Source organism: Callithrix jacchus, chromosome 12 (assembly GCF_049354715.1).
Source record: "Callithrix jacchus isolate 240 chromosome 12, calJac240_pri, whole genome shotgun sequence".
Taxonomy (NCBI): Eukaryota; Metazoa; Chordata; class Mammalia; order Primates; family Cebidae; genus Callithrix; species Callithrix jacchus.
The window spans coordinates 16,844,425-16,860,896 of NC_133513.1; the positions used below are offsets into that span (position 1 = coordinate 16,844,425).

The 16,472-nt window shown below is 45.0% G+C and overlaps 1 protein-coding gene across 8 annotated transcripts in view; it reads right to left on the minus strand.

The window, feature by feature from the left end:
• Positions 1–16,472, minus strand: part of SNX29 (sorting nexin 29) — a 591,074-nt gene that overhangs the window by 344,246 nt on the left and 230,356 nt on the right. The gene's annotated exons all lie outside the window — the stretch shown is intronic.

Genomic DNA, 16,472 nt, shown 5'->3' on the forward strand with positions numbered 1-16,472 from the left:
CGGGGGTGGGGGGGGGGGGGGAAGGCCCAACAAGTTGAAATTGACTAGAACTCTGGTCTATCCTCTTCTAGCTGGAATATCACACAGTTGTTACAAATTAGAGCAATGCAGTCCACATAAATGATAGAAGAGGCTTTGAGATAGATGATTAAGTGAGAAAAAAACAACATACAACACTGTATGCACAGCAGGAGTTTACGTTTTGTTTTTTAATTTTGTTTCTTTTTTTAGATGAAGTCTAGATCTGTTGCCAGGCTAGAGTGCAGTGGCATAATCTTGGCTCACTGCAATCTCCGCCTCCCAGGTTGAAGCCATTCTCCTTCCTCAGCCTCCCACGTAGCTGGGACTACAGGCAGGCGCCACCACACCCAAATAATTTTGTTTTTTTTTAGCAGAGAGGAGGTTTCACCATGTTGGCCAGGATGGTCTTGATCTCCTGACCTCGTGATCTGCCCGCCTCGGCCTCCCAAAGCACTGGGATGACAGGAGTGAGCCCGGCCTCAACTATGTTTTTAAGAAAGTGTCTACAGAGAGGGAAAGTCTTTTAAAGGAAGTTCTGTTTCCTCATTTTCCCTAGTGAGCTGGGATGGTATGGTAGAAAGGGACTGATTTAGAACCCAATCCAGGGAACTTTGCATCCTATTTAATCAACCTGTCCCCTCGTTTCCTAATCAGACAGTTGAACCTTTAAATGACTTGTTACCAGCATGGCACAGTGGTTCAGATCTGTAATCCCAGCACTTTGGGAGGCCTAGGTGAAAGGATCACCTGAGGTCAGGAGATCGAGACCAGCATGGCCAACATGGTGAAATCCCATCTGTAATAAAAAATATGAAAATTAGCAAGGCATGGTGGTGCATGCCTATAGTCCCAGCTACATGGGAGGCTGAGGCCGGAGAATCATTTGAACCCAGGAGGCAGAAGCTACAGTGAGCTGAGATCATGCCACTGAACTCCTGCCTGGGCGACAGAGAGTCCGTCTCAATAAATAAATAAATAAAACTATTACAAGGGAAAAAGATTATTCTTGAGAGTCACAACCGCAGCTTGCAGCCCAAATCATTTCTAGATGATGGAGTAGTATTAATGTATTCACTTTGGATTTGGTTTCCCTATTTTCTCCACAACCTAACTCAAAGATAAGCATTTGGGGCATTCAAGGCCTACCATCTGCTCATTAGTTAAAAAAACAAATGCTAAAATTTGTCTACTTGCAGCTTTGTTTGATCTGTCTCAAAATACATTGGCATTTCCCCTAATGTTGAACAGGTCCTTCCAGTATTTAGGCAAGACTGATGAACTCATTTGCAGAATGGTCCAGTTTCCACAAACAAGCTGTCACCAAAGCAAGAGGGTTAGTTTGGACTTTGCAATCCTGCTACTGTTTACCAAGGCACCTTTCCTCAGTACTACTGTGGGCGCAGCAGATGGGTTACTAATAAAGAGAATGTGACTGCCTATTTGAAAACTACAGGCTATTTTCTGCTACTGATAAATCATGGTTTCACTCTGCCCAAACAGGAAGTCAGACACAGCGACATTTCTCAAGTTTAAGAACAAGTTCCTGAGTCTACAGACTAGCTTCAGAAGCCATCTTTCCAGACAGTTTGCAAGCAAATTTGGACAACTAATGAAAGCTTGTCTTTTACATTTTCTTGGTTTTGTTTAAACACTCCTAGAACAGGAGTGTCCCAACTATGTCTGAGGCTAAATCTGGGCTCACACAAGTTTTTGTAAATAAAATTTTATTGGCATACAGCCAAACCCATTCATTTATACAATGTCTATGGCTGCTACGACAGCAGGACTGAACAGTTATGACATAGACCCATCTGAACAACAAAGCCAAAAATATTTACTATCCGGCCTTTTATGGAAAAAGTTTGCTGAACCCTGTCCTAGAAAGAATGAAACCCGTTCCTCTGAATTACCTAGTAAGTCCAACCAGACCATAATGAAACAGAACTGAGCTGCCTGAGCCATCTAGGTGCAAGCACAGTTGACCAGTACAGGTAGGACAGCAGCAGTAACCTCAGCACCAGCTCAGTTCATCCCTTTTGACCTGGCTGAAGGCAAAACTACCCCAAGAACAGCAACGTTCTACCCTACTTCAAGCACGAGGTAAACCCTTTTGATGGTAGATCTCTGAAGAACACATGAAGTATCTTCCTTGACTTTTTTTTTAGAACATCACGTGACAGTCTTTAAAAAAAAAAAAAAAACACCATTCTTCAATGGGAATTGTAAAAGATGAAAAATGATAGGAAGAATGTTTATTTGGGGCTATCTGATATGGTCCACTGGAGGTAAGTCACAAAAGTATCTCTACATTGGCAAAACTCATGCTCGGTCCAACTGGCCATTTGACATCAGGGACATGAAACCACTCTCTTTCTTGGCTTCACCGCATATACAACGTGGAAATCGGTTAGATGCGCATTTAGATCCAGACCAGGCCTAAAATCCTAGGAGTATCCTCACCACCTCCATCACTGATTCATGCACACATCCAGATCATATTTACTGAACACCTACTACGTGCCAGGTACTATACTGGTGCTTTAGGTATGGAGGCCAATAACACAAACAGGAATCCTGCCACCAGGGAGCTTACAGACTAGTGGAAAAACTGAAAACAAGTCAAACCACTAATAAGTAAGACCCAATGCAAATTGTGACAAGTGCTCCAGAGAACACAGCTGGAATACTGAAGTGGGGGGGGTGTTCTTGCAGAAAGGCCACAGAATGGCTCTCTGAGGAGGTGGCAAGTCACATGTCCACACTAAGGAATGAGGGCAAGCTAGCTCTGCAAGGCACTTAGGAGTTGGGGAGAAAAGTGCACTTAGAAAGATCAGCAGGAGTCAGAAGACTCGGTGGAGGCTCCCTCGTGTGGTCACGGCAGGGAGGCAGGCTACCCCACATCTCCAGCTTTGCAATGAAGTTCCTCTGGCTCTTGACCCCCCATGTGGCATCAGGCAGATCAAGTCTCTGTCCCCCTAGGTTTTTCACTTCAACAGTGGGGAGACCCAAGAGACAGTGACTTAAGTCTGCCCAGCCCTGAGGCCAGAAAAGCATGTCATGTTTCAGGAACTGAAATGAGGTGATACAGGCAGAGAATAGCATAGGAGGGGAGTGGCACACCAGACAGGGTTGGAAAGGTGGGCAGGGCCAAGTCAGGCAGGATCGGGAAAGTCATGGTAAGGCATCTGGATTTCATTTTAATAGCAATGGGAAGTCACTGAAGGGTTTTAAGCAGGAAAATACCCTGAGCATATTTGCATTTTTAAAAGCAAACTCTGTGTTGTGAAGAACGGAGAAAGAGGGGCCAGAGTGAAAGCAGAGAGCGCACGGGATACTGCTGCTGTCATGGTCTGTGCTGGAGGCAAGGGAAAGCAGCTCAGCTTGACCTCGAGTGCCTACTTGACAAACATCTATAACACTATGCTGAGAAAGATTTGGATGTTTAGACAGGAATCACTGGGGAAAAGTATCCTGTTTGATTAACAACACCTGCCACAGGTGTAGAAGGGAGAATAGCAGTAACATGTCAGTATCTGTCCTCCATCTCTCTACAGAGACTGAGAACATTCCAGTACCTCTAACACCACTGTGTCTACAGCTCAGCTGGGGGCTTTGTTAAAGTGCAGACTCAGACAGTAAGGTCTGGGGTAGGGCCTGACATTCTGCATTTCTTTTTTTCTTTTCCTGACAGGGTCTCACTGTGTTGCCCCACCTGGTCTTGAATTCCTGGGCTGAAGTGATCCTCCTACCTCAGGCTCTCAAAGTGCTGAGATTACAGGAGTGAGCCAGCCCAGCAACATCCTGCATCTGTAACATTCACCCAAGTAACAAGGCCACTGCTGCTGGTCCAGAGATTTCTTTCTTTTAAAACCAGAGTCTCACTCTGTCACCCAGGCTGGAGTACACTGGCACGATCTCAGCTCACTGCAACCTCCGCCACCTGGGTTTAAGCAATTCTCCTGCCTCGGAATCTGGAGTAGCTGAGATTACAGGCACAAGCCATCACACCTGGCTAATTTTTGTGCTTATAGTAGAGACAGGGTTGCACCATGCTGGCCAAGCCAGTCTTGAACTCCTGACCTCAAGTGATCCGCCCACCTCGGCCTGCCAAAGGGCTGGAATTACAGGTGGAGCCACCATGCCCAGCCTCAAAGACCTCATTTTGAATAGCAAGAATCTAGAAAACACTTATTTTCCCCCCATACATTTGCGTAAGATAAGCTCCAGCTCCCAGGGCCTAACACATAAAAAGGACACTCAGCAAATGTTGACCGAATTGAGTTGGTGATTTCTGTGTGGCCTTCAGCCTTCAATTGCTATGAAAAGAACTCTGAAGAACTCCAGGCAGTTAACCATAAAACATGGGCAACAGCTCAAGTGTGTATCGTCCATCTTCTGTGGAGCTGTACCACACTGTCCCTGAGGTGCCGATCATTTGGGTGGGGGTAAGGGGTCCAAGAGAAGAAATGAGGAAAATGCAGAGGCGAGAAATAGGCTTAACAGAGTTGATCCTGACCACAGGGTCATGATCGGAACACTCAGCTCTGTGAGATGACAGATCAAGTCCAATGGGGAGGAAGTGGGGGGCTGCTATGTCCCCAGAAAAGCAGCACCCCAACCCGCCAGACTCTGAGATGCACTGTACTACAACAGCAATGCTGGCTTGTACAAAAGCCCAACGGTGAGTTTGCAGCCTCATCCCAGACTGTACCACAGTCCGGGCCCAAATCTTAACTTATCTGATCATCAGCCAAGTCCAAATTTCCCTCTCAAAGACAGATTCAAATCAGGTTTGAATTAAGGATGGTAGCCAGACCCTGCCACCTGCAGATGAAATCAGCTAGCCAGTGGATGTGTTATATAAGTGCTACCAAAACCTGAAGGCTTGGTGGTGCGTGGCGGCTCACGCCTATAACGCCAGCACTTTGGGAAGCCAAGGTAGGCAGATCGCCTGAGGTTGGGAGTTCAAGACCAGCCTGACCAATATAGTGAAACCCCATTTCTACTAAATATTAAAATAAAAAAATTAGCTAGATATGGTGGAGTACCTGTAATCCCAGCTACGAGGGAGGCTGAGGCAGGAGAATTGCTTGAACCCCGGAGGCAGAGGTTGCAGTGAGCCAAGATCACACCACTATACTCCAGCCTGGGTTTCAGAGCAAGAATTTGTCTCAAAAAACAAACCAACAAACAAAAAACTCCTGAGGGCTCAGTCCATGCCCTTCGGCTTCCCTGGAAACTCAAGCCCTCTTTCTAGAATAAAAAGAGAACCTGTGGCTCCATGAAGACCCCTTCAGCCACATGAGCTGCCTCCTATCAACCATACAGTCTACAGATTCTCTTTCCCTCTCTCTTCCTTTTAAACTCACAGAATTACAAAACCCTTAATTTTTAAAGAGTTTATCTTAATAGTGCACATTCATTTTCAGGGGGTCATTAAAAAATCATGAGAACATTCTCCTGTTGCAGGGCGGTGATTCATGCTTTCTGCCAGCATCCACTTCATTTTTGGGCCTCTGCTGGTTACAACATCCCAAACTCCCAGACAATATTAATTCAATTTATTCTGTACCTTTCTAGTGGCTGCCTATTAACATTAAACACATACAGCACTTTTCAGATCTCCAGAATGTCAAACAAGACTGTTCTTCAGATAATCTAAGTATGAAAAGATTAATCATCACTAGGATTAATTGTTAGAAAAGAGTGGAACAGCAGAGAAGTCATTTGTATGCGAGGGGTTTAGTACCTTGGATGAATTTGCCCCTTGCTAGAATGCTGGAGGATGAGGGCTGGATGCTGGCTAGTTTCCCAGTGTAAAACACAGAATTCAATTGCTTCATCTGTCTAACTGGGGTTAGTTAAAGGGCAGGAGAGCCTCTTCATTACCTCTAGTATATTATTGTGGAGTTAACTACATTGAGGGTGGCCAAGTCAATGTGGGCTGGATACTAGAAAGTCAATACATTTTTTAACACATGAGGAAGAACAAGACTTGTTTGGGCTTTGCTGAGATCTGGTCAAATTCCTACATTAGCTCCTCAAATCTTCATGCAATGCAGGAAAGGCCTTTAACTCTGCATGCTGCCTCTACCTTACAACTTGTATCTGAGCTGACCTGGATGCTATATTAGTCCGTTTTCACGATGCTGATAAAGACATACCCAAGGCTGGGCAACTTAACAAAACAAAGAGGTTTAATGGGCTTACAGATCCACATGGTTGGAGAGGCCTCACAATCATGGCAGGAGGAGGAACAAATCACATCTTACATGGATGGCAGCACTCAGAGAGAGCGCTTGTGCAGGGAAACTCCCATTTTTAAAAGCCATTAGATCTCATGGGACTTACTCACTATCACGAGAACAGCAGGGGAAAGACCTGCTCCCATGATTCAATTACCTCCTACTGGGTTCCTCCCACAACATGTGGGGATTGTGGGGTTACAATGCAAGGTGAGATTTAGGTGGGGACACAGCCAAATAATATCAGATGCCTACTGCAAAGTTTATGATACGCCCAGAGCCAAGTAAAAAAGATGTCTCTTAAAGGTAGATATATTAAGACTTTGGCTGTCTTTACCTCTGATCAGAAGACAATAAAAAGCATTGACATTAATATTACTGATATTAATCAAGATTAATCAATACCAAAGGCAATGTTTGTTAGGATAACAAATGTTAGAAAGATTTTAGACTGAATTAAGAGGTCAAGATCCACAGGCTGGTTTGAAACGTTATCGACTATCCTGCCCATGCTGAACAGAGACAACAGTCTTCACCGTTTGAGGGGAGAATGCCCAAGTTCGGTTCTGAACCGCCCCTGTGCACAGTCATGGATCTCAATCCACAGTTAATGAGAACTGATCCTGCTCTTAGAACCCTGTCACATTTGCCTGGGCTCATTCTCAAGGTACTGTGAAAGTGTACAAAAGGACACAGAACTGGGGCTCCATCAGGCTTGTCTTGGTGGACTACCTGGTTTTGTGCCTGCCTACCATCCAAACAAAAAAAACAAACCCTTTGCCAAGACAAAGATCCACCGGTAAATTCAACTACCCTCTCTGCTTTTGCACACATACACTCTTTAGAAACCTTCAGTGAGCTTTGGCCAATTCAACTCCCTGTTTTGACCTAAAGAACTCACACTTAACCTTCTACCTTCTGATCAAATGTCACTTTCTCCAAGAACCCTTTGCTGATCTAGGGAACAGGTGAGGAGCTCTGCACGGTGCTCATGCTGCACCTGGATGTCCTCAGCACCGTGTTAGGAAATGCATCCTGTGGTGTGGTCACCACTCCCTCCTCACCAGGGTGGGAGCCCCAGGGGAAGTGACCACATCTCAGGTCTGCATCACAGCATTCCACTGGGGCCCGGCCATGGCAGGCCCTCTACAGAACAGGTGTTGGAGAAAGCAGTAAGCAGGGAGAGGGAGGGAGAGAGAGAGAGAAAGAAGGAAGGAGGGAGGACAGAGAGGAAAAGGAGGAGGAAAAAAGAAAGGAGAGGGAGGAAAGGACGGAACAAGGGAGATGCTGAATTTTCCATATCTACTTGGTTCTTGAAGGCTGATGCCAGGTGCCCAATAACGTACTACTCAAGCAGAATAGTATTTTACATGCTGAGAAAGAAACAAGAGGCAAAAGAGTCTCACCCCACTCTCCAATACCAACAGCATGTTGGCTAGGGGAGGAAGGCTATCACAGGCAAAGGCACTTCCCTGGGCAAGAGGTAAAAGCCATGGCTCTGGAGTGAGCAGACCTGGGCATCCACCTGAGCTCTCCCCTCCATTATCCACATGGCCTTCAATGAGTGCTGAACACCTAACAAGACTCCGTTTCTTCCTGTGTTAAACAGGAGAATGATGAGACTGCATCAGAAAGTACTAAGGTAAGGATTCCATTAGCCCCTGGCCATGAAATGCTTGCCAGCAGCCTGGCAAAAAGTAAGCCCTCAATACATGGCAGCTGCCATGACGACAGATGAGGTGGTGCCCTCTAGGTCTCAATGCCTCATCACACCCAAAAGCACTGGGCACACCCACAGGACAAAGCAGCAGCACAGTCAACAGGTTTCAATTCAGTCAAGTACACATGGCTCTCACCTAAATTTTTTGTCTTCTCTTGTTGCCCAGGCTGGAGTGCAGTGGCTAGATCCTGGCTCACTGCCACCTCCATCTCCGGGTTCAAGCGATTCTCCCGCCTCAGCCTCCCAAGTAGCTGGGATTACAAGCACGCACCACCACACCTGGTTAATTTTTATATTTTTAGTAGAGACGGGGTTTCACCACGTTGGCCAGGCTCATCTCGAACTCCTGACTTTAGGTAATCCACCCGCCTCAGCCACCCAAAAGAGCTGGGATTACAGGCGTGAGCCATCATGCCCGGCCTAATTTTTCTATTTTTAGTAGAAACAGGGTTTTGCCATTTTAGCCATGCTGGTCTCCAACTCCTGGCCAAGGTGATCCTCCAGCCTCAGCTTCCCAAAGTTCTGGGATTACAGGCATGAGCCACTATGTGTAGCCTAATATTAATATAATCTCAATTTTACACATAAATAAACTGAGGTCCAAGGAGGGTATGTAACTTGCCTAGCATCACACAGTTGCTGAGTGGTACCGCTGGTGTTCACCCTCACATGGTCTGACTCCAGAAACCCTACTCATAACCACAACTCACAATGAGGAAAAGCATTTCAGATTACTAGTGTCAAAAGGAGGCGAGCGCTAGAGTCCCAAATTTAGAATCCAAACACCTAACTCAATTTCCCGCTCTATCACTTGACAGTTGCAGAGTCCTGCACTGAGCATCACTTTAGCCACTTTTAAAGTGAGAATAATTTCTACATCAGAGGCCTCAAAGGGCCGTCAAAGGATCCAAAAGAAGACAGCACTCTGCAGGCTGGGCTCAGTGGCTCACACCTATAATCCCAGCGCTTCTGGAGGCTGAGGTTGGTGGATCACCTGAGACTGGAAGTTTGAGACCAGCCTGACCAACATGGCAAAACCTCATCTCTACTAAAAATAGAAAAAGTCGCTGGACATGGTGGTGGGTGTCTGTAGTGCCAGCTACTTGGGAGGCTGAGGCAGGAGAATCGCTTGAACCCGGGAGGCAGAGGTTGTGGTGAGCCGAGATCACACCGCTACACTCCAGCCTGAGCAAGAGAGTGAGACTTTGTCTCTAAAAACAAAAAAAACACAACAAAACAGCACTCTGCAGACAGTGCAGCTTCACCCAGATGTGAAGTACCCAGCCCCACTCTTCCTGTCTGCACCAGAAGCCCAGCGGGAAGCTGCCCCAGCTGACTGTCACTTTGACGTAAACACAAAGGCTAGTGGTTATCTTTTATCAAGTGGTCTTTTTCCCCAATAAAAATAATGCATGTCCGCCGTGGAAACTGGAGGGTAAAAATAAGCAATAAATAACCACTGCCCTTAATCCGACCAGTTGTGCACCTTTGAGAAGTTTCCAGGAAACCAGGAAAAGATATGAGTGGTGTGAGATGGATGAGGAATAAAATACAGAAGTGGGTCCAAAATCCCTCTGAATTAAGCCGACAATGTAATTGAGGGAAGAACAATCTGTACCAAAAATTAGAACCACAAGGACAGTTCATTTTCTTCAAATTAGCAGTTTAACCCCAACAAATGTCTGTAATAGGGCTTAACAAACTACATCTGATGGTGAATTCCAGCCTGTGGTCTATTTCTATAGAGTATTTACATTTTAATGGAGGAGGAGTGGAGGAAGAAGAGGGGGAAGAGGAAGAAGAGGGAAGAGTGAAGGGAAGAGGGAAAAGATTGGCACCAGCCAAAAAGTCTAAAATATTTGGGCCTTTACTAAAAGACCTCTGGTCTCTAAGATATAATAGAATGTGAGTATCTACTTCATGTAATTTGGAGGCATAATGAAATTTGTGCACATTTTAGAAAAAAAACAAATACCACGAAGGTGCTGCCCAAACACAGGTCAGGAAGACACAAAACCACCCCCGTCTCCAACGACATCTATACAAGCAATAGCAGAACGCATCTAATTTGGCATGGAGTAAAGGGTGCCCAGAGCCTAGATGGAAAACAGAATGAAGAGGTCACAAGGAAAGGAAAGGCTTAGAGGATGGGCTGACATAAATTTCAAGCCCGCTTGTTTGATAATGTTTCAGTAGGCACATCAAACATTTCTCCCAGTACACAACCACCGCTCCCCCTCCGCCGCCATCCACCCTCACTCCTGCACCCCCGTCAGCAATCAGTGTGAATTTACCAGGCTTGCTTCTGCTTCCTCATTTGCTCTATGACCTTGGGCAAATGACTTAAGCTCTCTGTGTTTCTGCATTTGCAAAATGAAGATCATAATAGCAGCTACCTATGTAGGATTAAGAGAAGATTCAATGAGTCTATGTACATGTCTCAAAGCAGTGCCTGGCTCAGAGTTAGCACTACTAAAATTTGAGCCTTTATTCTTTATCACCCTCTCTACCTAATGTGGAAAGGTCCAGTTCAAAGACAGGGAGAAGAGAGAGTTTGCTCAGTGGTCATTGCTGGTGAGTTGAAATGAGATTCTACGGTCAGTGAAGACACCCTGGAATAAACAACCCTCTCTTGGGGGTTCCTTATTGCCCCCAAGGAAACATAGGACCACACGGGGAAGAGGCAGTTGGGGGATTTTCAGCAGACACATTGAAGAACAGGAAGACAGGACCCAGGCACACGGGGCTCTTGGCACCACGATTTTCCAGCAAATGCGATGGATGTTCAGTCCTTCCCTTCCCCATACTCTCCCACAAAGGCACCAAAGTTAAACCCAAGTTGCTGGTTGCTGTAAGTCATGATTATCCCATCTAGTCATCCTTTTTGTTTGTTTGTTTTTGAGAGGAGTCTTGCTCTGTCGCCCAGGCTGGAGTGCAGTGGCGTAATCTCAGCTCACTGCAACTTCCACCTCCTGGGTTCAAGTGACTCTTCAGCATGAGCCTCCCGAGTAGCTGCAATTACAGATGCATGTCACCACGCCCAGCTAATTCTGTGTTTTTAGTAGAGATGAGGTTTTACCGTGTTGGCCAGATGTCAAACTCCTGACCTCAGGTGATCCACCTGCCTCAGCCTCCCACAGTGCTATGATTACAGGTCTAAGTCACCGAACCCAGCCGATCGGTCATCCTTTGGACAGGAACAAGATGAGGGCCTGATTTCCCAGGCTCAGTGACCTAGATAGTGACCCCCAGCTTCCTGTCCCCACCTTCCAATCGTTCCCCTCCCCGCTCAGCCTGCTCCGTAACAGCACCAAGTTTGCCATTCTTCAGAAGTACCAGAGATTACTACGTGTGCCTCGAAGAAAATGCTGAGTGGAATGAAGAAGGAAAAAAAAAAAAACTTCATCATGCGATTCATATATGGGCAAGAGCTACAAACAATTCAGGGCGCTAAAATTAATTTGCTCCCCTGCCAATGAAGAGAGGGTGAGCATCGAGGCAGACTGTAACAAAGACGTACTTAATGTGTACGGCACATATTTATTCATTTTTAGAAAATGTGCAGCGCTACCACCCCCTTCTCCCATAAAACCGGACCGTCCTACTCAGCTGCTATTCTTATCCCTTGCTCATTTGCGTAATTTTAACACTGCAGAATATAGCCAGCCTAAGAATATGTTTTTATAATTACACCCATCACAGGAACTGTCAGCATCTAATGACGGATAATTTCAGCTATTATAAGAAGCTTAAAAGATCATTTTCATGAATAATTCGTAATATGAATCATTAAATTCAAACAATGTCAGAAATTTTTTAAAAAAAAAGAAAAATATTTTAGGTGCCTAACAGTAACCATCCCTTTAAATGCAGAATCCAGTTTCTGATGTACACAGAAACAACATAATACACAGGGCAGATCAGCACGAGAGGGGAAGCAACATTCAAACTGGCTCTGTTTGTCACTTCACTCTTTCGATTTTTCACCAGGTCCCGCTAGCCTGAGGATAAAATTCCGGCCTCACAGCAGGTCCCGCAGAGTCCACCTGCTTGATCCCTGCCTGTCTCTCCTGTTCATCTCTCACCTCCTCCTCCTCCTCCTGCAACCCCAGGTCCTATGCAGGCCCCTAACCTCCCAGGCCTCTGTGCCTATGGACCTGTTGATCTCCTTACCTCCCTCCAGCAAATAAAACCTGCCTGTAAATCAAACAGGCCAACAGAACTAACACGCCAAGTGATGTATCTTCCTGGTAAACTTCCGAGCAAACTGAGTACGTGGATCCAGTCAAACCTGCACCCCAAGCTTCTCAGCTCTATAAATTAACACACATTCTTGTTGCCTTCAATTCACAGCAGGGTAACAGTGGGGGTTCTTCTTAACTAAAATAAGGCTGCAGGCCTCCAGAGACCCTGGAGTAATAGCAGAATCAGTTTCCAAGGCTGGTCTGGGCCAAAGCCAACGAAGCAGACCACTCAGTCAGGGACAGAGAGACGAGCTAAAGCCAGGACAGGTGGTGGTGGTGGTTCTGCCGTGTGTGTGTGTGTGTGTGTGTGTGTGCGTGCGTGTGTGTGCGCGTGTGTGTGCGTGTCTGTGTGTGTGTGTACTGGAAGGCAGTGGAGTGAGGGGCATCAGGATTCATGTATGAGTGATTGAGCCAGACCCAAGAGAGGACAAATCACCTATGAGGTGGCTTGGCCAAGAGGTATGTCTACACTGCATGGTGGTGGCACAGCCTCCAAATCCACTCTTTTCAGTGAAACATGAAAACCAAATGACAACTCCCATTTCCAAATGAAACTGGTCTGTGTATCACTTTGCAATTATAAACACATTCTATGTCAAAAGATGCACGCATTTTCAGTAAGAAAAAAATGTTTATACACTCAATAAGGAAGAGACAGAGAGAGAATGGCCTTCACGACCAGGTAAGAACATCAGACTTAAGTACACCATGGCATTCCAGAATATTACCCCTTTCTACGCAACAACGGCCTTCACACTATAGACTATATTTCACTAGCAAGGTAGTGACAATAATCAGTAAGTCACAACTGATGCTTGTTAAAATGGAGTACAACAGAATATAAAATATGAGAACGGTCTGCACCTAATAAAGGTTAAGTATGGTTCCTGGAAGGTTGTGTCTCAATCACTATATACACAACTGTGCATGCTTAGAATAGTATTTCTTACTGTGCGCCACAGTCAAAAAGGACTGAAAACCAGTTTTATAACGATGTCAGATCAAAAGAATAACAGAAGATGACATCAGGTCAGAGATGACACCTGAAGATAGGACATACTGTTTTCAAACCCACACTGTGAATCAACAACTGCACTTCTGTACGTCTTTCCCGCCAAAAGCCCTCAGGATGTAAGGACACAGCTTACTACAATCTTCTTTGTAGTAGCAAAAACCTGGAAATAAACTAAATCCCACCTGTAAGGAAATGATTTGAAAAGTTATAGCATAGCCACATGATGGCCTCTAATGTGCAGATACTAAGAACAATAATTTAGGTACACATCTTTTGATCAGGAGCAAATTCATGACTGTTCAGTGATACATTCTAACCTGAAAAAGGCAAGGTGGATCAGGGATCGGCACACATCCTCTTTAAAGGGCCAGATGGTAAATATTTTCGGGTTTGCAGGCCACAGGTCTCTGCAAGATCTATTCAACTGTCATACTGTAGCTCAAAAGCAGAGATGGAAATAATGAATGGATATGGCTATGATCTAATAAAACTTTATTTATTTAAAAAAGTGGCATGCCCATGGGCTGTGGTTTTCCAACCCCGATATAGACTAATTCCATTTTTGGAAAAGAAATAGGTAGAACAGATATACATTTGTAGAGTATAGATTTGTGAGATGACTTCTGGTGATCTAAAAAGGGTAGTATTGGGAGAGATTAACTTCTTTACATACCTCTATTGCTAGACTTGTTATATATTATTCATTTTTAAAATTCTAATAAGGTATTCAATTATTTTTAAAAACCAATGTATGAAGTATAAGCTCTGGTGCCTACTTTCACTGAAATCAATTCTCTATAATATATCCAAACAATTTTATCACTGCAAATAACACATCCTTCCATAATTCATATTTAATTGGATGTCACCTGTCATAATTGGAACTCTCCAGCTAAAAATTGTCTCCAAAAGGTGGGAAAAGTAATAACAAGTCATTGGAAACCAAGAAAACAAATTTTATTCTCCTCTTCTAATGAGGAATTGAATTATACAGAAAAAGTAGTTTAAAACTTATAAGCCTTGGATCCACTGTTCAGTTAGGTCAGGTACTTACCATCTGCATTTTATAGGTGGAGGATGGGGCTGAGTTTATGCCATCCCCAAATAACATGACAATTGAGCATGAAGCCAAGATATAGACCCAAGTCTGAATTCCAGTTTAATGAAATTCACTTGGCACTGATCAATAGTGGATAAATAGCACATATGCCCATGGTAAATCCAATCCTTCATGCTCCAAGAGCACCCTAGATTCACAGGGGAAATAAGCAGGGGACTAAATGCAGCTGGCTACCTTATTGCTCAAACATTAAGACAAGGATCACGCCTGTTTCACAAAAACAGGGGTGAGTCACTGCCTCCCCTATGGGTGGTAGACATACTACAGGTGGGAGATACACTACCTGAACTACCTGTCTACAGGTGTTTGAAACCTGCATGTGGTAGTATGCCTAAGTGTTGAACAGACCATATTTTACAAGTCTCCACTGAACTGACCTCAAGACTATATCTCTAGCACCTCCTCCCAGGTGGCTCATCAAAAGCACAGTAGCTAATAAACAAGTGTGGCAGAAACAGCAGGTGTTACGGCTGGGCATGGTGCCTCACACCTGTAATCCCAAAACTTTGGGAGCCCAAGGCAGGAAGATTATTCAAGCCTAGGAGTTCAAGACCAGCCTGGGCAACATAGTGAGATCCTGTCTCTATAAAAAATACAAAAAATTATCCGTTTGGGCTATAGCCCCAGCTACTTCGGAAGCAGAGGCTGAGGTGAGCCATGATCACACCACTGCACCCCAGCCTGGGCAATGGAGTGAGACCCTGTTTCAAAACAAAGATAAAAGAAGCCCAGCAGGTGTCCCCTAATAGCAATTCTTTTCTTCTTTAGCAAGAAAATCAGCAATTTTTGCTGGGTACTTGGCCATCTAGATGGAAAACAAAGAGACTATGTTTCCTAGCATCCCTTGCAGCTAGCTGTGGCCTCGTGAAAGTGTCAAGAGCAAAGTAAAGAGAAGACTTGTTAACTTGAAGACTTAGCAGTAGCAGCGATCCAGAATGAAATGTAAGGGAGGGTGGAGCGGAGAGAGCGCATGGGCAGGCAATGTGCCCAAGGTCACACTGCTAGCAAAGGGCAGAGCTAGAACTTTGTGGACCAACACCCATGGCCTAAGTCTTCATGCTATAAGGCTTCCCAGTCCAGGCTGCAAATGAATGTTGTCTTACCTTCCTTAGGAAGACAAGACAAAGGAGACTAGACAGTGGAGAGCTTGCATGCCCATCAAACCTGACTTCTTGTCATCTCGGACACATGTGTGGATGGTTGCTGACAGGTGCCTGATGTTATGTACACTCATATTGTACCATTACCTGATTTTCCTGAACTCTCTACCAATGTTTTATTTATTTTGTGTGTGCGCATATGTGCGTGCGTGCGCCATCAGATTTCTTTTGAGCCCATAAAAAGTCCATGAGTCAAGTAAAGGGTCTGGGGAGGGGTCATGAAGCACTTCAGCCAGGGAATGCTTCTCCCAAGACTGTGTGCAGCAAAGTGCCATACCTACCCAGAAAAATATATTCCAAAATATTAACAGTGCTTGAGTGTTTATAAATGATATTTTCTCATTTTTCTCTTGTATCTACTTTAATTTTCTATAATGAATATGATTTTGAGTTTTTAATAAGGAAAAGGAAAACACAAATTGTTTTTCAACAACCTTACTGCTGAAGAATCTTATTGTTGTAACACAATTTAAAGCAAGCCATGATGAGCTCCGCAGGCTGCTTCCGGCTCAGGGGTCTATGCCTGCTTGCTGTATACTCCAAATCCTTCCTTTTGCTCAGAAGGCAGCAAAGACCACAGAAGCAAGGCCCCAAAACTGTGCCCGTAACACTCCTGACTGGCCAGCAGTAGGACCCCGGCACTCTGCTAATGGCACTATAATGAGGTCAGCCAGATGCAAATGAGGGCAAGAGTAATTAAGGTAGAGCCTTGCTTGGCTTAATTGGCTCCACCTGCAGGAAAGGGGGTGTTTTGGAGGAATTCATTTCCCCAAATAGTGAGATTATGAGGACAGAAACAGAAAGAAAGGGTAAGGGGGAGCTTGGCAAGGGGGAAAATTCTGGGTACAGCACGTACCTCAAATGCCTCCCAGCAACTCTGTTTAAGTACACCCAACTAGGGCATCACAGGACACAAGGTCCACCCACCTGCCTGTTCCACTCCCTGG